This window comes from Perca fluviatilis, chromosome 13, assembly GCF_010015445.1.
Source record: "Perca fluviatilis chromosome 13, GENO_Pfluv_1.0, whole genome shotgun sequence".
Lineage (NCBI taxonomy): Eukaryota > Metazoa > Chordata > Actinopteri > Perciformes > Percidae > Perca > Perca fluviatilis.
In genome coordinates this window covers 33,204,987-33,232,572 of record NC_053124.1, presented here as the reverse complement: position 1 = coordinate 33,232,572, position 27,586 = coordinate 33,204,987, and the positions used below count along the sequence as shown (strand labels likewise).

General features: G+C 40.0%; 1 protein-coding gene and 1 pseudogene across 1 annotated transcript in view; one reads left to right on the top strand and one right to left on the bottom strand.

Annotated features, from left to right (window-relative positions):
- The window catches only part of LOC120570939 (collagen alpha-1(XIV) chain-like), a 333,908-nt gene that overhangs the window by 226,842 nt on the left and 79,480 nt on the right, over positions 1 to 27,586 (top strand). The window lies entirely within an intron of this gene.
- LOC120572049 lies at positions 17,784 to 21,967 on the bottom strand (annotated as a pseudogene).

Genomic DNA, 27,586 nt, shown 5'->3' with positions numbered 1-27,586 from the left:
AACACTTGTAGAGATCTTGACTTTTCTATATATTTTTTCCTCCGTCACTTTTTTTTTTTCTCCATGTCACCTCCGGGGGCTCCGTAGAATTTCACTTCAAACATTTATATTATCTGTAATCATTAAAATTATTTTATGAACTCCTTTAAAGGTCCCATGGCATGAAAATTTCACTTTATGAGTTTTTTTAATATGAGTTCCCCCAGCCTGCCTATGGTCCCCCAGTGGCTAGAAATGGTGATAGGTGTAAACCGAGCCCTGGGTATCCTGCTCTGCCTTTGAGAAAATGAAAGCTCAGATGGGCCAATCATGAATCTTCTCGTTATGATGTCATAAGGGGAAAGGTTACCTCCCCTTTCTCTGCTTTGCCGCCCAGAGAATTTGGCCCACCCATGAGAGAGAGAGAGACATCATGGCTTTCAAACGAGCAAAGTGGCAGTTGGTCAAGGCCACACCCCCACCCTCCACCCCCACCCGTACCCATACAGTATTAGGGGACCACTAAGGTCTATATAAAAGAGACTTCAGATACAGTATTAGGGGACCACTAAGGTCTATATAAAAGAGACTTCAGATACAGTATTAGGGGACCACTAAGGTCTATATAAAAGAGACTTCAGATACAGTATTAGGGGACCACTAAGGTCTATATGTCATGCTACACTTCCCTTTTTTTGCTTTTTGCACTTTGTTGTAAAGCTATATTTACCGGAATTGATGCGTCCTCAGTTCTCAGAAAGGACACTTGTCAGTTAACCAAACGAACTGGGCAATGTTCTCCCCCCCTCCCAAAAAAAAAAAATTATATATTAAATCCAGTGTGTGTTTCATCCCAACACCTGAAAATGAGTCCTCTACCCAGAGAGCTTTGGTACTTTCTTTTAACATAAAACAATAAAACTAACTACAGGAAAAAGTTGCAAAACACAAGGGTTCCTACTTTACATGTGGAGACAAACAAAGATGAGCGGCAGTTCCTTGGGATTTGAAAGCTGAGAGTAACAAACTGAACTGAAAAAGTAGAGTTTACGCATCAGTCCAACATGATTTGAATGGACACCCACACACAACCAGATCAGCACGAGTATTTATTATATTGATTTGTCATAATGTGTCACTTACCTCCTCTGTGTGACTGATTATCAGTTTGATCAGCTCCGATAGCGTCGGTGCTCTCGTATATTTCCACCTCCCTTTCCTCCCACTCTTCTTTGTCCTTCTGCACATTTCTGTTGTATCTCACCTTCTTTGACATATCTGGTTTGGCATAAATATCTTCAGACATCTTGAGACAATCCAACCGTAGCTTCACTTCACTTACTGCTTACCGCGCTGTGGAGATCGGTCACTATGCTGCTGGAAAACTTTGGTATATATTAATTTAGTGACGTACAGTAACATACTGTACTGATGCTGCTGCTGCTGCCAGTGTTTCTCAGAAAGTAAAGAACATTAAGGAAGTAACAGCACATACCACAGACACACACACACATACACACACACACACACACACACACACACACACACACACACAACCCTATTTGAATAAAAACATAGTAGTCCGGTGGTTTTTATAACTTCAGCCAGGACACTGCATTATTATTTTATGAAACAATTTACAAGCTATAAATGCATTTGTGTAAAACTGAAAAATGTATGAATAGCATTTATTCACAGCTTGGTTAAACGCTTTAACACCCCACACCCAGCCACACAGCAGTTCAACAGTTTGGCCAAAACAGGAAAGGCGTCTTTCTGTTGCCTAAACTGAAACATTGTCATTATTAATGAAGTTAATATTTGACAATTGATGAATTAAAATGGATATCCTGCTCTGGAACAAGGTATTAGACACTATGGGCCCTATCTTGCACTCAGCACCATTGCCTTTGTACACCGACGCATGTATCATTCCTATTTTGCACCCGACGCACAGCGGACTTTTCCCTCCACAGACGCACGTCGGTAAATTAGGGAATGTATTCGCCCTCCAGGGGGCGGTTCAGCGAAAAGAGGAGGCGTGTTCCGGTGCAAATGTTACTTTGTGCTATTCTGCAGTTTCAGAAAAAAATTCATCACTGACCAGGAAAAACCTGGTCTAAAGTCAGCGGCGCTAGTCTAAAGTCAGTAGCGCGTTATTCAGATGCTATTTTAGGGGCGCATGCTTGGCCATAATGTAGCGTGTGCACAACGCGCATACACTTCTCTCATCTACAGCAGTTCCCATTTTTGAAAACCATACATAATTACAAAGGAAAATATTACTGAAAATGCGCTTCATGTGTTTGGATAGATCAGGAGGCACTTACAGTCCTCAAAAAGTCGCAGCATTCTTTGTGGCTTGTTGTGTTTTACACATTTCCATGAATCATGGATGTGTTGATGACATAAATGAGGAAATATTAGAGGACTTAAGGAGACGTGATGTTGAACTACGGTGGGATTGGACACTCCGGCGGAATCTGGTCCGGGAGTAATGCGCGATGTGCTCCTGATGGAGCGGGTGGACGGAGATGGAGTGGGGAAGAGGAAGGGGCACAACAGGAGCAGGTGGTGCGTTTGGAGGCCCACGCTCCATTGCTGCAGCAATCCTCTCCAGACTTGAGGAGATACGCCCGAGTGGCCACAGCAACATCGCCACCCAGCCAAGACGGGCATTTATTACTTTGCTGCATCTCGCATCGGCAGCTCCCGCTGGCGTGCGCCAGGCAAATCCGCCGTCATAATAGCAGTCCGCCATGGAACAAGCGCCCTGCTCTTAAAGGGAATGTGAGATGACGCTCTTATTGGTTTATTGCACGTTACTCCCAAACCACACCTAGCTACTTCAGACCAACCCATTTTAGATTTGCGTCGGGTGCAAGAGTCATTTATCCCGCACGGTATAATAGCAACAGCGCCCGAGATCCGCCCACAGAGCTACTTGCGTTTTGCGTTTCATACTTGCGTTTCAGATCGTTAAAATAGGGCCCTAAGTCTCTTAATCCATGATTCAACAATAACAGACTTCCACTACTGTAGGGCTCAATTCCCTAAAAATGATTGTGGTGACCCCCTAATGTTTTCGTTACTGCCACCATCAGGCCAAATCTCCCAATGATGCAAAGAAACACTAAAATGTGACCAATTGGTTTGTGGTCTGCCATGTTGAAGACAGGAGTTTGCATTTTGGCTGTAGCCATCTTGGTATTCTGGAGCCAGAATATTTGGCAAAAAGGGCAAAGCTAGGGAGAATGATGCATCTAAGCCGGTATTGTGTATGGTTACGATGCTAAGCTAAGCGCTAAAGAGGGAAAGTAACGACTTTAACCAACTGATCTGAGTCATCCAGTAGAGTTTTGCTGGCATGTAAACGTTGACCTCAGGGTACTGGCGACATTCATCTGAAAGTACGACAATACAGAAAATCCGCAAACTTTCCCTTAAGTTACCAGCTAATGCTAACACTAGCTAGCTAGGTAGCTTGGTTGGCAGAACACTGAACAAGACATTTTTAGGGGACCAAAATGTTCCACTTAACTGATGAAGTGAAAACACATAGTGAGAGGGTCAACATTCAACAGCAAAAAACAGGTTCAGGTTTATTTTAATGTCCACAGTGTTAGCATGGTTAGCATTGCTAAGCCTCGGTCCTGGTTGCCAGGTCCTAAAGCATCCCCTGCTTTATCTTTTTTTTTTAAATACAGTATGTTAAAGTAAAACTGTTTCTTCCTGACTGTAAAATTGAGGAAATTAACATATCTGTTTATAGCTGTATTCACACCTCTCAGAAACAGGAACTGTTGTTGGACCGGACACTTATTTTTGTTCTGTCTGTTAGAGGAAATGAAATTTAGGTATGAATTTTAATGTTTGAGTGAAAGAAACAAAAGACAGGATAGACCATCTTCCTTACTAACACACAACCAGGGTCTGTGATAATTACCTAAAGTTCAGCTGGATGGAATAAAGAATAAGCTCTGCTACATGCACAGCTAGTAACACACAGAGAGCAGATCATAGATGCAGAACAGAGTAGAGGAGCACAGACAAACAGATCTGAGATGAGTGACCAATGTTGCAAATCTTCCATATGTATGGAAGAGTAGTTAGCTAAAGTGTTGTAGTTGTAACAGAACCTAAAATGCACAAGTTATTTCTCTTGTTTCTCTTTTTTTTTTAGCAGTTCCAGCTTCAGGAGCATTACCACCACCATCTGGACTGGAGTAGTACGGACTCTGATTTACATGTAGCTCTGGAAAACTGACTGACTGTAATCAGATTAGTGACGTGGCTAACAGAGACTCATATACAGTATGTGGCAAGGTGTTAAGGACACTTTTGCATCTAAATTTCATCTGGATATGAGAATTGAGCATTGGGAAATATCCTTATCACAGGAAAGCCAACAGTTATCGTTGTGTTTAGAGTAGGGTTGGTTACCGAACTCAGTACTTTTTAGGATATCAACGAAATGACGTTGTTAAAACCAAAGACAGATTCATGTTAAATCAATCAGTACCAGCTTTCGGTACTTTAGAGCACGTATGTAAGCGTGAGTTTCTCCACCTTCTCTGCATGATTGACAGAGAGTGAGGCTCAGCTCCGACACACACAGAGCTGTGGTGCAGACGGAGTAAACTACGTCTCCTCTGCAGCTTCAAATCACAGCGAGTCACAGAAATGAGGTCGCAAGTGTGGTTACACTTTTCAAAACTCCACACAGACAGCGTTTACTGCAATATAATATAATCACGAGCCGAAAAGAAGCCGTGGTGCTGTAAACGTTACACTTCCTCTGAGACAGAAAGACTCAACAGTGTTCTCTATGCCCTGGAGACAGACTGACAGGCTGGAGGTTGTAGGGCAAGGCATCTTTATTTCTATAGCACATTTCAGCAACAAGGCAATTCAAAACGCTTAACATCAAATATTAAAGAGCAATTAAAAACAGGTTTAAATAGAATAAGATACAAATACAAGATCAACTACATAAACCAAGGTAAAGACAACCTGCTAATCCATGTTTGTATTAGCTTTTATTATAATAATCCAGTAGGACTACAGAGTAAGTACACATGACTTCTAACCAGATTGTGCACTATGAAGGACAGAGGAACAATATCTCTGTAATCCAGATTATTTAGTAACACAGAATAAACAGCTGAGTAAATGTTAAATGTATATTGGTCTGATTTAACAAAGCTGATCCCAACACTACACACCTCTCTGTCATCAAAGAGTTCAGATCATCTTTTTCTCACATATCCAGTTCTTAGTTTCAGAATAATGTCTTTGTATCCATTTTCCTTCTTGATTGCAGCATGCAGCATAGTAACCGTCATAGTGAGGCAGTCCTGCTGCCCAGAACCTGTCAGACAAATGAAACGTTGTTCTTTTATCAAACAGCTGAAACTCCTGATTGTTGTTAGTTTCAAATAAACAGTTGAATTTCACGGAGCCCCGAAGGTGACATGGAAGAAAAAAAAAACGAAGTTAAAAACAAACACTGAACTCGAGATCTCGAGTTTGTGACATGGAGGAAAAAAACAAAAACAAAAAACGGGAAAAAAGAAGTAAAAAAAAACAAAAACATGACTGGAGACAAACAAAGGTTGAGATCTCGATTTTTCTAGATATTTTTCCGTCACTTTTTTTTTTGCTTTTTCTTTGGTTTATTTTTTTCCTCCATGTCACAAACTAGAGATCTCGAGTTTAGTCTCTGTCTCCATTCGTGTTTTGTTTTTTTTCCTCCATGTCACCTCCGGGGGCTCCGTAGAATTTCACTTCAAATATTTATATTATGCGTAATTATTAAAATAATTTTTTAAACACCTTTAAGGTCCCATGGCATGAAAATGTCACTTTATGAGGTTTTTTAACATTAATATGAGTTCCCCCAGCCTGCCTATGGTCCCCCAGTGGCTAGAAATGGTGATAGGTGTAAACCGAGCCCTGGGTATCCTGCTCTGCCTTTGAGAAAATGAAAGCTCAGATGGACCAATCAGGAATCTTCTCCTTATGATGTCATAAGGGGAAAGGTTACCTTCCCTTTCTCTGCTTTGCCCGCCCAGAGAATTTGGCCAACCCATGAGAGAGAGACATCATGGCTTTCAGATGAGAAAAGTGGCAGTTGGTCATACAGTATTAGGGACCACTAAGGTCTATATACAGTGCCTTGCGAAAGTATTCGGCCCCCTTGAACTTTTCGACCTTTTGCCACATTTCAGGCCTCAAACATAAAGATATAAAACTGTAATTTTTTGTGAAGAATCAACAACAAGTGGGACACAATCATGAAGTGGAACGAAATTTATTGGATATTTCAAACCTTTTAAACAAATAAAAAACTGAAATATTGGGCGTGCAAAATTATTCAGCCCCCTTAAGTTAATACTTTGTAGCGCCACCTTTTGCTGCGATTACAGCTGTAAGCGCTTTGGGGTATGTATCTATCAGTTTTGCACATCGAGAGACTGACATTTTTGCCCATTCCTCCTTGCAAAACAGCTCTCGAGCTCAGTGAGGTTGGATGGAGAGCGTTTGTGAACAGCAGTTTTCAGTTCTTTCCACAGATTCTCGATTGGATTCAGGTCTGGACTTTGACTTGGCCATTCTAACACCTGGATATGTTTTTGTGAACCATTCCATTGTAGATTTTGCCTTTATGTTTTGGATCATTGTCTTGTTGGAAGACAAATCCGTCCCAGTCTCCAGGTCTTTTGCAGACTCCATCAGGTTTTCTTCCCAGAATGGTCCTGTATTTGGCTCCATCCATCTTCCCATCAATTTTAACCATCTTCCCTGTCCCTGCTGAAGAAAAAGCAAGCGAACCAATGCATGATGCTGCACCAACCATGTTTGACAGTGGGGATGGTGTGTTCAGAGTGATGAGCTGTGTTGCTTTTACGCCAAACATAACGTTTTGCATTGTTGCCAAAAAGTTCGATTTTGGTTTCATCTGACCACAGCACCTTCTTCTTCCACATGTTTGGTGTGTCTCCCAGGTGGCTTTTGGCAAACTTTAAACGACACTTTTATGGATATCTTTAAGAAATGGCTTTCTTCTGCCCACTCTTCCATAAAGGCCAGATTTGTGCAGTATACGACTGATTGTTGTCCTATGGACAGAGTCTCCCCCTCAGCTGTAGATCTCTGCAGTTCATCCAGAGTGATCATGGGCCTCTTGGCTGCATCTCTGATCAGTCTTCTCATTGTATGAGCTGAAAGTTTAGAGGGACGGCCGCTACGTAGATTTGTAGTGGTCTGATACTCCTTCCATTTCAATATTATCGCTTGCACAGTGCTCCTTGGGATGTTTAAAGCTTGGGAAATCTTTTTGTATCCAAATCCCGGCTTTAAACTTCTCCCACAACAGTATCTCGGACCTGCCTGGTGTGTTCCTTGTTCTTCATGATGCTCTCTACGCTTTACGGACCTCTGAGACTATCACAGAGCAGGTGCATTTATACGGAGACTTGATTACACACAGCTGGATTCTATTTATCATCATTAGTCATTTAGGTCAACATTGGATCATTCAGAGATCCTCACTGAACTTCTGGAGAGAGTTTGCTGCACTGAAAGTAAAAAGGGCTGAATAATTTTGCCGCCCACTTTTTCAGTTTTTTATTTGTTAAAAAGTTTGGAAATAGCCAATGAATTTCATTCCACTTCATAATTGGGACCCACTTGTTGTTTTGATTCTTCACAAAAAATTACAGTTTTATATCTTTATGTTTGAGGCCTGAAATGTGGCAAGGTCCCGAAAGCGTTCAGGGGGCGAATACTTTTCGCAAGGCACTGTAAAAGAGACTTCAGATACAGTATTAGGGGGACCACTAAGGTCTATATAAAGAGACTTCAGATACAGTATTAGGGGGACCACTAAAGGTCTATATAAAAGAGACTTCAGATACAGTATTAGGGGGACCACTAAGGCCTATATAAAGAGACTTCAGATACAGTATTGGGGACCACTAAAGGTCTATATAAAGAGACTTCAGATACAGTATTAGGGGACCACTAAGGCCTATATAAAGAGACTTCAGATACAGTATTAGGGGACCCACTAAGGCCTATATAAAAGAGACTTCAGATACAGTATTGGGGACCACTAAAGGTCTATATAAAAGCATCCAAGAGCACCATTTCATGGGACCTTTAAGATCAGTTTTGTAAATCAATGTAATCTGTAGCGCCTTCAAGGAAAATATTGAAACCTTGTTCAGTACTCCAATATCTCCTTTTTCCAGTAATTTAAGAGATTTTTACTTACAGGCATCGTCCCAAATAAACAAGGTATTATGGGTTTTCTGTTCTCTAACACCAAGATGGCGTCCTTTCATTGTGTTCTGCCCCTACTGTCTCTTTTCATAAACTCAGCAGCCTGTCCCATATAGACTTTACATTTTGATTAAGTCACACACATTAGACTACAAGAGCTTTTCAGGTCTCTGAAAGTTTGTCTAATATTAAATCTTTATGAGTTAAAGACTTCAGTATACATTTATAATGGTTACTGGGGGACTTTTGGTTGCTGCTCCTCAGTTGGCCTCTGACACAAATGGGTGTCAAAGCTGACTCTACACAGCGTCTCTCCAGCTTCATGTTAACACCTCATCCATGGGACTTGATGATGCATATTTAGTTATATGCAGCATTTCCCTGATAAACTATTTCTAGACTAATGTAATCCTCTCTCTCAATACATCACCTCTTATCCACGTGTAGGTGGTGTCTGTATCTACATAGACCCTGTCCCTGTCTGGGTCTTCTCTTCTTATTTTACTGTGTGTAGGGGTTTCTCTCTCTCTCTCTCTCCCTCTCTCTCCCTCTCCCTCTCCCTCTCTCTCTCTGTCTCTGTCTCTCTCTCTCTCTCTCTGTCTCTCTCTCTCCTCTCTCTCTGTCTCTCTCCCTCTCCCTCTCTCTCTCTCTGTCTCTGTCTCTCTCTCTCTGTCTCTCTCTCTCTCTCTCCTCTCTCTGTTGTCTCTCTCCTCTCTCTCTCTCTCTGTCTCTCTCTCTCTCTCTCTCTCTCCCTCTCTCTGTTGTCTCTCTCCTCCTCTCTCTCTCTCTTGTCTCTCTCTTTTTTTTGTGTTCTCTCCTCTTCTCTCTTCTCTCTTGTTTTCTTTCTTTTTTTTTTTTTTTTTGTCTCTTTTTTTGTTTTTTGTTGTTTGCTGTCTTTCCTCCTAGCTCGTGTTTGTGTGTGTTTGGTGTTGTGTGTAGTTTGTGTATGTGTGTGTTGTGTTTGTGTGTGTGTGTTGTGTGTGTGGTTGTGTGTGTGTGGTGTGTGTTTATATTTTATTGTTTTTTGGCATTGTGTTTTTTTTGGCTGTTATATAGTATATATGTATGTTTATGTGTATAGTTGTGCTGTAATGTATGATATGTGTGTTATATTGTATGTGTGTTAGTATGTGTATGTATATGTAAATAATAATGTTGTGTTTGTGTGTTGTATGTTGTGTATGTATATGTATGTATGTGTGTATTTGTGTTGTGGTGTGTGTTATGTGTTTGTGTATATGTGGTGTGTGTGTGTGTATGTTGTTGTGTGTATTGTGTGTATGTTGGAATATTGTTGTGTATATGTGTTTGTGATGTTATAATAATAGGTAATGTGTATGTGAATAATGGTATGTATATGTGTTGTGTGTATGTAGTAATATGTTATGTTTTGTATGTATTTAGTATATGATGGTTGTGTGTGTAATATTGTTGTGTGTATGTAAATATGTGTAAAAGATAATAAAATAATATGTGTGTATGTATATGTATGTATATGTTATATGTAATATATATGTGTTTTAAATATAGTATGTGTGTGTGTGTGTAATATGTGTAGTGTGTTATGTATGTTTGTATAATATTGTATTGTATGTATGTTATGTATATTATGTATATATGTATGTGTGTGTATGTATGTGTGTATGTATTGTGTGTTGTTTGTTATGTGTGTGTGTTTTATGTGTATGTATATGTGTGTTTTATATGTGTGTATATATGTTGTATTATATATGTATATCTAGTATATATCCCTTTTATATTTATATATATATATGAGCCCAGGTGGGGATTGAATGCTGTTTAGGCACCGGCTGACACAATCAGCTTCAGCTCAGCATCCTTCTATTTAAAACATACTCATTTTGGTGACATACAGTTGACTTTGATGGGGTTGTGTTGGACAAAACTTTAAAATTTCTCCACGTTTCTGTCAGGTGATTGATCCAGTCCACCCATTCCCATTTCCATTCCTTTCCTTGTGTATTTTCCGTTGGCCAATCCAGGACTCTCCATCCTTACTCAGCTCAGAGACAAACTTCTAGTAGTTGATGAGACAACAATCATTTCTCTGTTCACAGTTCAGCATTTCTGTTGTAGTAAAGGTCATCTTGTGACTTCATCAGCCACAACAAACACAAGGAGGGATCCCTCGGTCCACCACACACTGAGGACTGGACCCAACAGCGTGATGTAAACACACATTAGTAATGGAGGAAGAGAAGAAAGACATTTATACTCAGCAGAGAAACAGAGAATACATGAGGAAGTGCACGGTTACTGCTGCTCAAGACAGCTAACATTTATTTAATCAGAATGTATTTTAAAAAGGAAAATAAACATTTCTAGGGTTTTTCCAAACGTTTTAAACTCTGTTCATATTTAAACGAGGTGATGGTTCCTGGAGTTTTAAATTCTGTTCATATTTAAACATTTCCGTTTAATGTCTTTTTCTCTGAGATCACTCAGAAACAAACACACTCACCCTTTCCTCTTCGTCATTTATAACGACCAGATCTGCTCCTCTCTGCCGACAGTCAGCTCTGCTTCCAGACCAAGTGTTCAACCCATTAGTTTTGAAGTAACAACTGCTTTTTAATATCGTCCATCCGTCAGGACACTGCTTCTCTTAATGTCAAATTAATAAGACTTGTTAATAGTTATAATCAATAGTTTAAAGATCTTTCTTGCCTCTGCCATGTTTCCCTTTTATGTTTATTCTGTAAATAATTTGTAAATAGTTTTTCTCAGGTTTTATATTTCAAGTGACTGTCTGAAATATTTACATCATCAGCAAAAAAGTTCAACAGCATCAAATAGTTACAATCAAAAGTAAAGACACAGTCAAGCCATATAATGTTAATTGGTAAAATTCAGGATTTTTCTGTTTTTAATCTTTTCTCACCTTCAGTTCTGTCCTTCAGCTTCTTTACTTCATCCTGTAACTGACTGTGATTTACACTCAGTGTTTGGTAGCTGCTCTGTAACTGAATGTAGTTGACTGAAATCTCTGGAGAAAAACAGCAATAGAAACAAGTAAGACAATATGAGATTATTTATGCTTAATATACAGTGTGAAGTTGGATCCTGTGTGTTATGATAATTTGAAACCTTTCTTACCTGAAACCAGTTGGTTGTATTCGTTCTGCATCTGTTTTTTTTCCAAAGTGACTAAAATATCTGGCGAAAACCATAACAAAATAAGAAACAGACCCACAGCACCGTGTCATACTGCTTTAAAGGAAAGGTAAAATTAAGGTACATACTACTACTGTGCTTAATGAAATATCACTCATTATTTCAAACTGTAATTTAGTTATTGGTGTCTCTGTCCTGTCTGCCGTGTATGTTGAGATGTCATAACTATGATCTAATGGATAACTGACTTGTTAACTGAAGTATCAAATATGAAGAAGATATAAAAAGGCAGATCAAAAGTAATTTTGCCTAAATGGGATTCATGTGCCCCAAGTTCACTGTAAGAATTAGCATTATGAGAGTTTATGTTTAGCGCCTGTCTCTTTAAGAGCCCTCCTGTAAAAGCCCAGCCTGCTCTGATTGGCTTATGCCGTAGGCGGAGCTACTCAGACAGGGGAAGTATATTCTAATGAGCCTGACTGTGACAGAGGAAGAGGAGTCAAATGTGAACAGCTTGTTGAATCGCATGTTTCCTCATTTAGGCAGCCGTGAAAAAACTAACAGGGTTATGTTATTTTATAGTTGGTGGGTTAGTAGGCACTCCAGATACCCAAATGTATATAAGAACTGGAAAAGATTTTCATGATATTTCCCCTTTAAGATATGACAGTTTGTATTAAACCAAATTCCTCACAGCGAATGAAGAGTCCAGCCACCATCAGAAGATAAAACCCTCCCAGAGCCACTGCAGTAGCTTTGAAACTCCTTCTGTTGTTGGCTGCAGGGTTGTTTTGAGTGTGTGGTCCTACAGAGACACAATACATCAGAACATGTCTTATTATGTTTGTTTAAAGTTAAAAATGACATATTAAAGCACCAGGACACCTGATAATGACCCAGAGTTAATGGTGACTAATGGTGGATTGATATATTCATTGTGAATTAACACTCAATATCTAGTTTTAATAAAGCTACACAAACTGACATGAACTTCCCCTTTACAACAATCATCATTTCAGACTTACTGGCTCTTTGTGGCCCGAGATCAGCGTGATGCTCTTCATCCTCTAAGATCTCCACCTGACTCTCCTCTTCCTCTCCGCTGTTCTCTTGGACGTTTCTGTTATATCTCACATTCAGGCTCAAACGTGGAGCAGCGACAGTATCTGCAGACATCTTGACAAACTGAAACCTGAACTGAACGTATTCTCCGTCTCACTGTCTGTCTTTGAGTTGGTCACTCCTTTAACACAGGAAGTGGCTGCAGCACAAACCACTAAGATAGATCCACACCCTAATACATTTGTTACTGTCAGACAAAAAGTCCCGCTTAACATTAAATATGACTCACATTTAGGCATTCGGTCATTTGGGAATTAGAATTATTAAACCCTGCAGATAGACTTTATAAAAGTATCTTAAAGTAAAAGTGTTTCTTCCTGACTGTAAAATTGAGGAAATAAGCATATGTGTGCATAGCTGCATTCACACCTCTCAGAAACAGGAACTGTTGTTGGACCGGACACTTATTTTTGTTCTGTCTGTTAGAGGAAATGTGAATTTTAATGTTTGAGTGAAAGAAACAAAACACATGATAGACCATCTTCCTTACTAACACACAACCAGGATCTGTGATAATTACCTGAAGTTCAGCTGGATGGAATAAAGAATAAGCTCTGCTACATGCACAGCTAGTAACACACAGAGAGCAGATCATAGATGCAGAACAGAGTAGAGGAGCACAGACAAACAGATCTGAGATGAGTGACAAATGTTGCAAGTCTTCCATAAGTTTGGAAGAGTAGTTAGCTAAAGTATTGTAGTTGTAACTGAACCTAAAATGCACAAGTTATTGCTCTCTTTTTTTAGCAGTTACAGCTTCAGGTACATTACCACCACCATCTGGACTGGAGTAGTACTGACTCTGATTTGCATGTAGCTCTGGAAAACTGACTGACTGCAATCAGATTAATGACGTGGCTAACAGACTCATAAACAGTATGTGGCAAGGTGTTAAGGACACTTTTGCATCTAAATTTCATCTGGATATAAGACACTACAAGTGTCACAGAAAAGCCAACAGTTATCGTTGGGTTTAGAGTAGGGTTGGGTACCGTAATTTTTAGGGTACAAACTGAATTACGTTGGTAAAACCGAAGACGGATTTGTGTTACATCAATCAATGCCAACTTTCGGTACTTTAGAGCACGTATGTAAGCGTGAGTTTCTCTGCCTTCTCTGCATGTTTGACAGAGAGCGAGGCTCAGCTCTGACACACACAGAGCTGTGGTACAGACGGAGTAAACTACGTCTCCTCTGCAGCTTCAAATCACAGCGAGTCACAGAAATGCGGTCGCAAGTGTGGTTACACTTTTCAAAACTCAACACAGACAGCGTTCACTGCAATATAATATAATCACGAGCTGAAAAGCAGCCGTAGTGCTGTAAATGTTACACTTCCTCTGAGAAAGACAGTCCCAACAGTGTTCTGTATGCCCTGGAGACAGACTGACAGGCTGGAGGTTGTAGGGCAAGGCATCTTTATTTCTATAGCAAATTTCAGCAACAAGGCAATTGAAAACACTTTATATCAAACATTAAAAACCAATTAAAAACTTTCATGAAAGAGATAGCAAATAAAAACAGGTTAAAATAGAATAAGATACAAATACAAGAGTAAAACTTCCAGCTCAGTGTGGTCCCGTGTGTTGAAGTTATACAGACACGCATTACACAGGCTCAAGAGGCGTAACATTAATCTCAATGCATGTTTAACTCTCCTGTTGAAGCTTCTAACTGGCAGCTGGAAATTAGCAGCTGACTGCAGGGCCCTATTTCAGAAAGCAGGTTTAGTGAAAACTCTGTTTGTTAACCCTGGGGGGCGGCGGCTGTGGCTCAGTGGTAGAGCGGTTGCCTGCCAGGTTGGTGGTTCGATCCCACCAGTCCCATGTCGAAGTGTCCTTGGGCAAGACACCGAACCCCGAGTTGCCCCTCATTGTAAATGTGTGTGAATGTTTATCTGATGAGCATGTGGCACCCTGTACAGCAGCCTCGGCCATAGTGTACGAATGTGTGTGAATTGTTCCTGTACTATGTTAAAGCACGTATGTTATGTTAAGTAGTCATTAAGACTAGAAAAGCGCTTTACATTTACATAACCATGAGATGAGGGAAACACTGGGTTTTCTATTTCAGAAAGAGAGGTAACTCGGGTAACTGAGCCTGTGAACCTAACCTGGTCGGGAGCAGGTTTTCTTCTCTCAGTCTCCTCCCTCTGACACAGCGCCCTTTCATTTCCACATTTATTCATTCAGTCTGTATCAGGCGCATTTTAGCGCAGTTTATCGGCATGAATAAAAAAAATTGTTGGTTTATTAACCATGTTAGGCAGACTATAAAATGTTTTATTTCTCAAAACATGGCATTTCCTTTTGTCGACGATCCCGTTGATGAAGAAGCTGCTTTACTTTGCAGGGTGTTATATGTCGGGAGATGATATTGAAACCCTGACATTTTAATTTTTAGATAACTTCCTATTTGAGCGGTATATTTTTCTTCCCAGTTGATCAGTATGTAGCCTTCCTAACCTTATCTGTCCTCATATCACCAACGTCACTCATCTATGCTCTTACATCCCAGCAGATTATTTTTGTCGCATTATGTTTTTTTGTCTTTAAAACATTGGTGATGCGGAGCATATTAGTAAAGCCACTGTAGCAAAGCGCCGTCAGAAGAGTGTGACTCGCTCTGAAACGCTGTGAAACGTTTAAACATTTTTAAAAGGAGTTCCACAGTATTGCATGAGAATGATGTAAACGCTTTGAAATAAAAGATTATGAATTATAATTGTGTTAATGATGATGCTGCAGCCTCAGAATGGGATTAGTAGGCCTAGGACTTTTTCGTCCACAGTGTTGCACCTAAATGAAATAGATTATAGGTTCAATACCATTTCACCAGTAACCTAGGCGCCGATACCATGGGTACTCCGGAGCTCGAGCACCCAAGGAAAATACTGAGCACCCACGTGTGCCAGACTGCCAGTAGGCTACATTCATTTAAAATTAAAAATTTTTAGCAGTTGGTGCTAAGTGAAAGTGTCTGTCATAGTGTGATTGGGTATGTCGCTGTCAGTCCCGTGCTGATCAAGGTTACACGTCAGTTAAACTTTTCATCTCAAATCCTATATGTATTTGTGAGAAGTGTCGCTGTCCTGTCCGCTTTATCGAGTTAATAGGCGTATGTGTCCATTTCCTAAGGTTCTGCAATGCAAACATGTTTTGACTACTTTTTGTTAAAGGGTGTGCGCCCGTGAGCATCCACGGAAGAAAACATAAATTGGAACCTATGACCAGTAATATTAGGCTATACTTATGATTAAATCTGATATACACTATATTGGAATATAGCATTTAGTCTAGCAATTTTATCCCACGCAAATTCTCTCTTTTGCAGCAGCCACTGTGTTGCTTTTTCTTTTAACTCGCTGTATGTGCGCATGAGTATTTCCACCAACCCGTTTGTTTGTGGTTGTTACCATGGTGAATTGTAGTATCATGGCTTTCATTCATGCTGCCTTTTTATTGTGGTGGTGCACGCGCATGAACCTACTCTGAGTTGATTGAACCAACTCATATCAGCTGTTCTGAAACCGAAAACTCAGTTTCCCATCTCAGGGTAAATCAACTCAGACATCAGGGTTAGACTCAGAGTTTGTTAAACCTTCTACCTGAAATAGGGCCCCGGTTTATCAAAGGAAACACAGGAACAACTAATAATATACAAACGTTTTAATCAACTACATAAACCAAGGTAAAGACAACCTGCTAATCCATGTTTTTATTAGCTTTTATAATAATAATAATAATAATAATGCATTTCATTTATATAAAAAAAAAGAATTAAAGAGAGTAAGCCTGTCTGAAAAGATGAGATTTTAGGTGAGATTTGAAAGTGGTTATGGACGTGGAGTGTTGAATATAGTGGGGCAGAGAGTTCCAGAGGTGGGGGGCTGAATGACTGAAGGCTCTAGACCCCATGGTAACCAGACGAGCAGGTGGGAGGATGAGCTGGATGGAGGAAGATGACCTAAGAGAACGAGTGGGTGTCTTGATATGGAGGAGCTCGTGAGATACTGAGGGGCAAGATTGTTGATAGCTTTAAATGTAAGGAGGAGGATCTTGTAAATGATGCGGTATTTCAAGGGGAGCCAATGAAGTTGCTACAGGACAGGTGTTATGTGACTGATGGAGGGGGTTCTGGTAATGATTTTTGGTCTAGTTGTAGTTTATGGATGGATTTGTCAGGTAAACCATAGAGAAGAGAATTGCAATAGTCTAGTTGGGAGGTGACCAGGGTGTGAACCAGAATTTCAGCACTGTTGGGGGAGAGAGATGGGCGCAGGCGAGAGATGTTAGGTAAATGGAAATATGCTGACCGAGTGATGTTATTGATGTGGGACTGGAATGACAGAGTGCTATCTAGGATGACACCCAGACTCTTAACTCAGGGAGGAGGGGGACACAGATGAATTGTCGATGGAGATAGAGAAGTCATTTATTTTTGAGAGGATGGATTTGGTGCCAATAAGGAGGAGTTCAGTTTTGTCACTGTTGAGCTTGAGAAAGTTTTGGGAGAACCAGGATCTGATTTCCTGAAGACAGTTGGATAGAGAGGTGGGAGGGTAGAGCTGGGTGTCATCTGCATAACAATGGAACTAAATGTTATGTTTACGGAAAATATGGCCAAGAGGGAGAAGGTAGATAATGAACAGAAGGGGTCCAAGGACAGAACCTTGGGGAACACCAGAAGAAACGGGGGAGGAGTGGGATCTGAAAGTTTTGAGTTGGACATACTGAGTACGGCCAGAAAGATATGATTTAAACCAGTGCAGGGGTGCATCAGATAATCCAAGGGAGGCTAGTCAGTCGATGAGGATGGTGTGCGAAATTGTGTCAAAAGCCGCACTCGGGTCCAGGAGGATGAGGATTGTTAGGAATCCAGAGTCCGCAGCTGTGAGGAGGTCATTGGTTATTTTAACAAGAGCTGTTTCGGTGCTATGAAGGGGACGGAAACCTGATTGAAACTGAGACTACTATGGGAGAGGTGGTCATGAATCCGAGAGGCAACTGTTTTTTCAAGGATTTTTGAAAGGAAGGGGAGATTGGAAATTGGGCAGAGATTATAATAATCCTGTAGAACTACAGACTAAATATACATGACTTCTAACCAGAATGTTCAATATGAAGGGCAGAGGAACACTATCTCTGTAATCCAGGTTATTTAGCAACACAGAATAAACAGCTGAGTAAATGTAAAATGTATTTTGGTCTGATTTGACAAATCTGATCCCAACACTACACACCTCTCTATCATCAAAGAATTCAGAGAATATTTTTCTCACAGATCCAGTTCTTATTATCAGAATAATAATTCTGTGTCCATTTTCCTTGTTGATTGCAGCATGTTGCAGGGTACTGGTAACTGCTATAGTACGGCAATCCTGATCCCCAGAACCTGTCAGACAAATAAACTTTTATTAAACAGGGCTGAAACTCCTCAGTTATTGATTTTAAGCGACAGCCAATGAAAGAAGGAAACCTTGTTCAGTGCTCCTATATCTCTTTTTTTTTCAGAGATTTAAGGGATTTGCACTAACTGGCATCATCCCAAATAAACGAGGCGTTATGGGTTTTCTGTTATCTAACACCAAGATGGCGCCCTTTCATTGTGTTCTGCCCCTACTGTCTTTTTTAGACTTTACATTTTGATTAAGTCACACACATTAGACTACAGAAGCTTTTCAGGTCTCTGGAAGTTTGACTAATATTAAATCTTTATGAGTTAGGACTTCAGTATACATTTATAATGGTTACTGGGAGACTTTTAGTTGCAGCTCCTTAGTTGGCCTCTGACACAAATGGGTGTCAAAGCTGACTCTACGTCGCGTCTATCCAGCTTAATGTTAATACGTCATCCATGGGACTGATGATCATATTTAGCTTTGCAACATTTCCCTAATAAACTATTTATAGACTAATATAAAAGTAATCCCTCTCAATCAACACTTATTGTGTGGTGGTGTCTGTATCTGCATAGACCCTGTCCCCTGTCTGGGTTTTCTCTTTTATTATTTTACTGTGTGTGGAAGGTTTCTCTCTCTCTCTCTCTCTCGCACTCCCTCTCTTCTCCCTCTCTCTCTCTCTCTCTCTCTCTCTCTCTCTCTCTCTCTCTCTCTGAGCCAGGGAGGAGGAGCCAACGTTGAATGCTGTTTACAAACACCAACTGCCAAATCAGCTTCAACTCAGCATCCTTCTATTTAAGACATACTTATTTTAGTGACATACAGTGACTTTGATGGAATTGTGATGGAAACAAAAAAACTTTAAAATGTCTCACCTTTTTGTCAGCGGTGATCCGTCCACCCATTCCCATTCCCATTTCCATAATTTATATTTTTTTAGATTCCGTGAAACCAATGGAAAGACACCCCACCCTACCCCCCCCCCAAAACAAACTTCTAGTAGTTGATAAGAGACAACAGTCATTTCTCTGTTCACAGTTCAGCATTTCTGTTGTAGTAAAGTCATCTTGTGTCTTCATCAGCCACAACAAACACAAGAGGGATCCCTCGGTCCACCACACACTGAGGACTGGACCCAACAGCATGACAGTAAACACACATTAGTAATGGAGGAAAGTGAAGAAAGACATTTATACTCAGTAGAGAAACAGAGAATGCATGAGGAACTACACGGTTACTGCTCAAGACAGTTAATATTAATTTTATCAGAATGCATTTTAAAGAGGAAAATCAACATTTCTAGGGTTTTTCCATACATTTTAAATTCTGTTCATATTTCAACATTTCCAGTGAATGTCTTTTTCTCTGAGATCACTCACTCAGAAACAAACACACTCACTTGTTCCTCTTCATCGTTTATAACGACCAGATCTGCTCCTCTCTGCTGACAGTCATCTCTGCTGTTCTTCCAAGTCTTCTTCTCTTCTGATTTAAAGTAACAACTGCTTCCAAATCTCGTCCATCCGTCAGGACACCGCTTCTCTTAATGTCGAACAAATGTCAAATTAGACTTGTTAATAGTTATGATTAATAGTTTAGTTAAAGATCTTTGTTGCCTCTGCAACGTTTCCCTTTCATGTTTATTCTGTAAATAATTTGTAAATAGTTTCTCTCAGGTTTTATATCTCAAGTGACTGTCTGAAATATTTACATCATCAGCGAAAAGTTCAACAGCATTAAACAGTTACACTCAAAAGTAAAGACACAGTCAAGCCATATCATGTTTATTGGTAAAATACAGGAGTTTTCTATTTTTAATTTTTGCTTTGTTTTTGTTGCTTATCTCACCTTTAATTTTGTCCTTCAGCTGCTTTACTTCATCCTGTAGCTGACTGTTGTTTTTACTCAGTGTTTGGTAGCTGCTCTCTAACTGACTTTTGTTGACTGAAATCTCTGGAGAAAAACAGCAATAGATGAAATTAAGACAATATGAGATTATTTATGCTTAATAGACAGTGTGAAGTTGGATCCTGTAGTATGTTGATTTGAAACCTTTCTTACCTGAAACTTTCCCCTGGAGCTGGCTGTAGTTGTTGCTCAGTTGGTCGTATCTGGTCTGCAGCAAAATGACTGAAATATAAGATAAGGTGAACCTTTATTAATCCCCAGAGGAGAAATCTGGTGTTGCAGCGGGACAAGGACAGAAATAAAAAAAAAGGTTACATAGTGAAAGGTAAAAAATAAAACAAATAAGTATTCTATACAAATTTAAACTATAAAAGAGCAATGACTTCTTAACTGAAGTATCAAGTGAGGACAAGAACCAAAACATCCTCTGTTTTAGCGCCTGTCTCTTTAAGACCCCTCCTGTTAAAGTCCAGCCTGCTCTTATTCAGCCTGGTTGCACAGAATTCCATGAAATGATCACGAATTGTTAACCTTGCATTACGTGGTGGTGGCATGGAATGTGTGAAAACTCTGTGCGGTCACCATGGAAAACAATGCCAATGTAAAGTGAATGAGAAGAAGACATAGCATTAAGAGCGACTACGGTAGCGAGTAGTATGTAAGGCCGGAATTCCGCGTAAAGAGGTTGGTTGTGGTGGTGGATGGGTCAAACATAGGACTTTCACCCAGGAGACCGCGGTTTGTGTCCCGCATGTCAACTTTCCTAAAGTCGCTTTCTTCTTTTCCATCCCCTTCTTTCCGCGTGTCACGGAACCGTAAGCCCACCCACGACCTTTTCCTTAACTTAAGGGGCTGCGTTCATTTCACGGACTTCTGTGAGAACAGGTTGTCTTCTTGGATTATGAAAAAAATATGCCGCAAGTTTGCAATAGATAGTTGTTTGTAGGCGGAGATACTCAGACGGGGGAAGTTTGTGTGTGTGTGTGTGTATGTATATATATATATATATATATATATATATATATATACAGTACAGGCCAAAAGTTTGGACACACCTTCACATTCAATGTGTTTCCCTTTTCATGACTATTTACATTGTAGATTCTCACTGAAGGCATCAAAACTATGAATGAACACATATGGAATTATGTACTTAACAAAAAAGTGTGAAATAACTGAAAACATGTCTTATATTTTAGATTCTTCAAAGTAGCCACCCTTTGCTTTTTTATTAATAAGTTAAAAAATTCCACTAATTAACCCTGACAAAACACACTTGTGAAGGTAAAACCATTCCAGGTGACTACCTCATGAAGCTCATTGAGAGAACACCAAGGTTTGCAGAGTTATCAAAAAAAACAAAGGGTGACTACTTTGAGGAATCTAAAATATAAGACATGTTTTCAGTTATTTCACACTTTTTTGTTAAGTACATAATTCCCTATGTGTTCATTCATAGTTTTGATGCCTTCAGTGAGAATCTACAATGTAAATAGTCATGAAAATAAAGAAACACATTGTATGAGAAGGTGTGTCCTGTACTATATATATATATATATATATATATATATATATATATATATATATATATATATATATATATATATATATATATATAAAGTTAAAGATCTTTCTTGCCTCTTCCACGTTTCCCTTTCATGTTTATTCTGGAAATAATTTCTAAATAGTTTCTCTGAGGTTTTATACCTCAAGTGAGTGTCTCTGAAATATTTACATCATCAGCCAAAAAGTTAAACAGCATTAAACAGCTACAATCAAAAGTAAAGACACAGTCAAGCCATATAATGCTAATTGGTAAAATACAGGAGTTTTCTGTTTTTAATCTTTTCTCACCTTCAGTTCTGTTCTTCAGCTTCTTTACTTCATCCTGTAACTGACTGTGATTTACACTCAGTGTTTGGTAGCTGCTCTGTAACTGACTGTAGTTGACCGAAATCTCTGGAGAAAAACAGCAATTGAAACAAGTAAGACAATATGAGATTATTTATGCTTAATCGACTGTGAAGTTGGATCCTGTGTGTTATGATAATTTGAAACCTTTCTTACCTGAAACCTTCACCTTGACCTGGCGGAAGTTGGTGCTCAGTTGGTCGTATTCGTTCTTCATCTGTTTTTTTTCCAAAGTGACTAAAATATGTGGCGAAAAACCATAACAAAGTAAGAAACAGACCCACAGCACCGTGTCATTTTGCTTTAAACTAAAGACAGAATGAAGGTACTTCCTGTGCTTAATGAAATTATTTCAAACTGGAATTTAGTTATTGGTGTCTCTGTCCTTTAACCTGCCGTGTATGTTGAGATGTCATAACTATTAACTAATGGATACCTGACTTGTTGACATAAGTATCAAGTATGAACAAGATATAAAAAGGCAGATCAAAAGTAATTTTCCCTAAATGTGCCCTATGTTCTCTGAAAGAATCAGCATTTTGAGAGTTAAAGGTACACTGTGTAGTGTTTGAAGTATTTTATTAGCTAAAATCAATGTCTTCATTCATAAATATGTCCTAATTGGTGTAATTACCTCTGCCAACAGTGACGGACTGGTAATCTGGCATTTGGGCAGATGCCAGAGGGGCCGCGGGCCCTCATGGGCCGTTTGGGCCGGCCGGCCAATCAGAGAGCCGCATGATTGTCACAGCCATGCGGCCACTTAAGTGTAAACAGCGGCCCATATCATTTCTCTCGGCCCCATTTCAATCGTCAATAATAAAGCTCTTTCGCCAAACAATAGCCAAATTTATCCAAATCCTTCACAATGAGTGAACACTTTATCTGATCAGTATTTATACCACATATGAGTCTCTCGATCACAGTCATGGTTACCCTCTACAGTCACAAAATTTTACATTAGTCTGTATTGTTTTGTAGCAAAATTACTTATTCAGACCAGATGTTCAAAAACGTAAAGGTGCATGGTTTGAAATAAAACCGATCTACCTGCATTTCTTTTATTTGAATATTTGTTTGCAAAAGTTAAAATGAAGCAATGCCTTCTGGGAATTTCAAGACAGAATCAAGTAGACCGTTTGCGTCTTTTCTACTGTCTATGGTCTGTGTCAGCGTGGTTGTTGGAAGTTGAAATTTGGAAGTTGGAAGCTATACTGTTGACACAAAAATGAATCGAGGCATCAAGCGACACAAGGGGAGGGGCGCAGAGAAAAAGAGAGAAATATAAGAGAGCACTGTTGGCTGACGTTGAAAAATGCTGCAAACTGACTGATTTGTTTTTAAAATCAAGTGCAGCTTCAGCTAGCATTAGCGCTAATACTGCTAGCATGTTAGCGACACATAGCCAGCACACCACCGGACAGTGAGGAATATGAGGAAGAGGAAAAACAAAACGAGCAAGAGGAGGATGAAGAGGTAGACATGGATCACGAATGTATGGAACTAACCAACACAGAACAACAAGCCTGTTGTGGGTCTGAATGTGGATTACCAGAAGCAACAAAGATGGAGACCAAAGCTGCAGGAGGGAGTGTAGGTACAGTAAGTTTGGCTACTTCAGAATATTATATTATTATGGAGCGGCTGGCTCTGATGATTTATTCTTATTTTTTTTATATGTCTGTTTTGGTGCAGTTGTTTATAGTATGGGAGTTTACGTTCACCATCACTGGGGCTATCAAAAGTGCGTGTTCTTTCCGTGCGTCAAAAGTTCTATTTGCGACCCACCCCCCCTCTCCCTCCCCACCGGTGGGCCACTGGTGGGTGAAAATGCCAGGGCTGTTTTTTGTTCCCAGTCCGTCACTGTCTGCCAATGATCTGAGTTACCCTCGTAAGCGAAGAATTTCTTATCTGTATTTACTTTGGACGGGCAAGTCCAAGGAGGCTTCCATGTCGTTCGGCATTTTGAAAAACTCTAATCGCTGAGAGGGACATAGAGCACTAGCCTCCCTGTCTAGCTAATCTAAAACGCATTCTCGTTCAGATCCAGCGTCACATGACTGAAACCAGCTGAAATGGAAGAGGTCAGTGAGAGGCGCTTGTCACCGCCCAGGCAAATTTGAAAGCCTGCATTGCTCTTTAGTTCATAATGGAGGATCGTACTTATGCCGAGCCACAGGAGAAGGAATCCTCGTCGCCAAAAAAGCCAAAATTGGAAGACTTGTCGTCATAGCTTCTTGGTACATAATGGCTACCGTAGTTGCAAAACTCATTTGAAAAAGCGAGGCGCTAGAGAGCACTACTCGTTTGACTGCAAAATACAATTTCACCGCTAGATGGGAGAAATTCCTACACAGTGTACCTTTAACCTTTAGTAGCATAACATGTGACTGTATATTATAGACCATTATGGACATAAAAAACAGTCTTTGTTGCATGAAAGAAATTATTCTTAAGTTCAGCCAAAGGCTTCCGTTGTGGGAATTTCTGTTAAACAAGGCTCACAAGGAAGAGTATTTTGAGATTTAATGTCACGTTTGCAAACTGGCAACAGTCAACGTTCGACCATGTCTCAAGCACAGTGTGCCAAGAACTTTGTCATACAGGCAGATTATATTCACTCTATCTAAACGCCTCCCTGAGTGGGAATCTGAAGCCTTATTGTTCCTTAATCAGACAACCTGGGGCTTCTACCTTTTGATATGATAGCCTACATTGGGCACTCAAGCTTGAAGATGATGTTTTCTGCTTGCTAACAATCACAGAACAATCAGTGCTTTACCTTTACAGACATTAACATTTTTACTTTTTTTAATCAGCTTCATTGGTCTGAGTTTCCCAAGATGAATGTTTCTTTTACAAGTTCTTGTATTTTTGTACATTATGCCTTTTTTTTGGTTTCCACGGACAGTGTTTCCTTGCTGAGTCATGGCAGAATGACCCGTCTTGGTAGTCAAATGCTGTGTGGCTAAAGCTTCTCCTATTAACAGAATAAAGACTGGATTTTGTTCCCCTATTTCCATCCCTCCGTCCATTGGAACTTTACAGGTGATATTGACTGTAGGAATTATTACAGCAAACAATAACTATTTCAGCATACATATTGTATGTCAGTAAAACCCTGAAACATTCCTTTAGAGCCTGAAGCTGATTTAAGTACACATGTGTATTGGTTCAGTATTTGGTGCTTGGTAGTTGTGAGGTGTGTTTTTATCTTACAGTATACAGATAAGAGGATGATTCCAGTCATCATCAGAAAGCAGAGCACTGCCAGACAGAGTGCTGCAGCCCTGAAAGTCTTCCTATGGACGGCTGGAGGATGCCTCTCAGTGTCTGGTCCTAAAGTGGCAAAGCACACAGAGAGCAAGATTCATTACAGGGAAACATGTGTCTTTGTTATCATAATTCCTATCATTCACGTTAGAAAAACCTTTTACCCAGTAGTTTTATGGCTTTGATCTGTGGTTGAGTGTGTCAGAGAAATTTTAAGTTGCTTTCACACCTGAGAGTTTCGTGGGATAATCCAGTTCATTTAGGGCGGTGTAAAAGATCTTTCAAAGTCTGCTGTGGACTAGAGCTGTCAATCTTCCAATATAATACCAATCAAATTCCATTTGATATTTTATTTTAATATTCAAATAATATTTGAATATTTAATGCTCAATTGCAGCCTGTTATTAATATGTACTACACTACTCAGGCTTATGCATTGTCAGTGCCACTGTCAGTGGTTGTTGTTACACGTTCTGTCCACTAGAGGGACTTCTAACATTAGCCTGGCCTTGAGGGGACCCGCACGCAACTTTGTTTACATTAATTTTTGACTACAAGCACACAGCGACAAACACAAATCAACAGAGAACTCTGTAATCAAACATCTAACATCTAAGTGTATTGAAGCGGCAAAAACTGATAGGCTGAACAACTTTGCCAGACAAGTTGGGCTCAGTATCAACACCTCCAAAACACATGTGATGTGTGTCAACTCCATCCCCACAGCACCCATCCTTGTTAATGAGGAACCACTTGAGTTTGTGGAAAATTTCACCTATCTGGTCAGTCTCATCAGTAAGCACAGCAGGGCATCTTAAGACATTAAAGCAAGGCTGGGAAAGGCTCAGGGTGCCTTCTCCCAACTCCGTCCCATCTATAAATCAAAACAATACAGCCTTAAAACAATGATGCTCCTATATAACTGCAAAGTAAAGTCTTTTCTGCTGTACGGTTCAGAGAGCTGGCGAGTTGTCAAAACCGACATGAGGAGAATGGAAGTGTTCAGTAATGGATGCCTCCGACGAATATGCCAGATCTTTTGGCCTAATAAGATCTCCAACAATGAACTGTACAAGAAAACAGGAAGCCGGAGCATCACCAAGGACATTACAAACAGACGCCTGAGGTGGCTAGGACATGTGTTGAGGATGGAGCAGGACCACATCACAAAAGTCACCTTAAGATGGACACCACCTGGCAAAAGTACCCGTTCCAACAGTAGTGTCGACCAAACAAACAAACGGCTCGGCTAGCACACTGGGTTCGCTTCCGAGTGCACTAGAGTTCAGTTCAATTTACGTGAGAAGCGATCTGACCCAAATACAGGAAGTGAACCAAAAACTGCATTTACTAGCCTGCACTTTCAACCTTGTACACAAGTTACGGACTGTGTGACAACACAGCATCTCTCTCTTATCATGGCCGACCTCCTTCACTCGCTGACTGTTCGTCTTCTATTAAAAGATTAGAAACACTAAAGCAAAACCAGAAAACCCAAGATGTTATAAATTTTGCTGTTGCTTTGTTATTTCTGAGACCAGAAGTGTCGGCGACACGGCAGGTGACCGTTTTACCGTGTGACATTCACAATGATCGATGTTTAACAACATGCAGTGTGAACGCAAACCAAACCAATGCAACAATTCTGCAACTTCACCCCCCGAATCACATTGAGTCTAACGAACAATAGGTGTGAAAGTACCTTTAAACAGTTGGACCTCCTTTTTGTTAACCAAGTATTATATTAAAGTAGAACAAATATGAATTAATCTAAAATGTTGAGTTATAATGGAACATTGAATTACACAACTGACAACAAAAAGCTGCATTATAGGGATTTGCTTCCTCGCTCTACGGTCTCTCTTTATTTGGCTGTGCATTGCTAATGATATTCAACACAAGTCACGCTGTACTTCCCTTTTTTCTGTCATGTGGTTGCTTTTTGCACGTTGTTGTAAAGCTATATTTACCGGAGTTGATGCGTCCGCCGTTCTCAGAAAGGACGCTTGTCAGTTAACTGTTAGCATAACCAAACGAACTGGGCAACTTTCCCCCCCCAAAAAAACGATATATGAAATCCAGTGTGTGTTTCTTTTCAAAGAATCTCAACACCTGAAAATGAGTCCTCTACCCAGAGAGCTTTGGTACTTTCTTTTAACATAAAACAATAAAACTAACTACAGGAAAAAGTTGCAAAACACAAGGGTTCGTACTTTACATGTGGAGACAAACAAAGATGGGCGGCAGTTCCTTGGGATTTGAAAGCTCAGAGTAACAAACTGAACTGAAAAAGTAGTTTACGCATTGGTCCAACATGATTTGAACGTACACCCACACATAGCCAGATCAGCACGAGTATTTATTATATTGATTTGTAATAATTTCTCACTTACCTCCTTCGTGTGACTGATTATCAGTTTGATCATCTCCGATAGCGTCGTATATTTCCACCTCCCTTTCCTCCCACTCTTCTTTGTCCTTCTGCACATTTCTGTTGTATCTCACCTTCTTTGACATATCTGGTTTGGCATAAATATCTTCGGACATCTTGAGACAATCAAACCGTAGCTT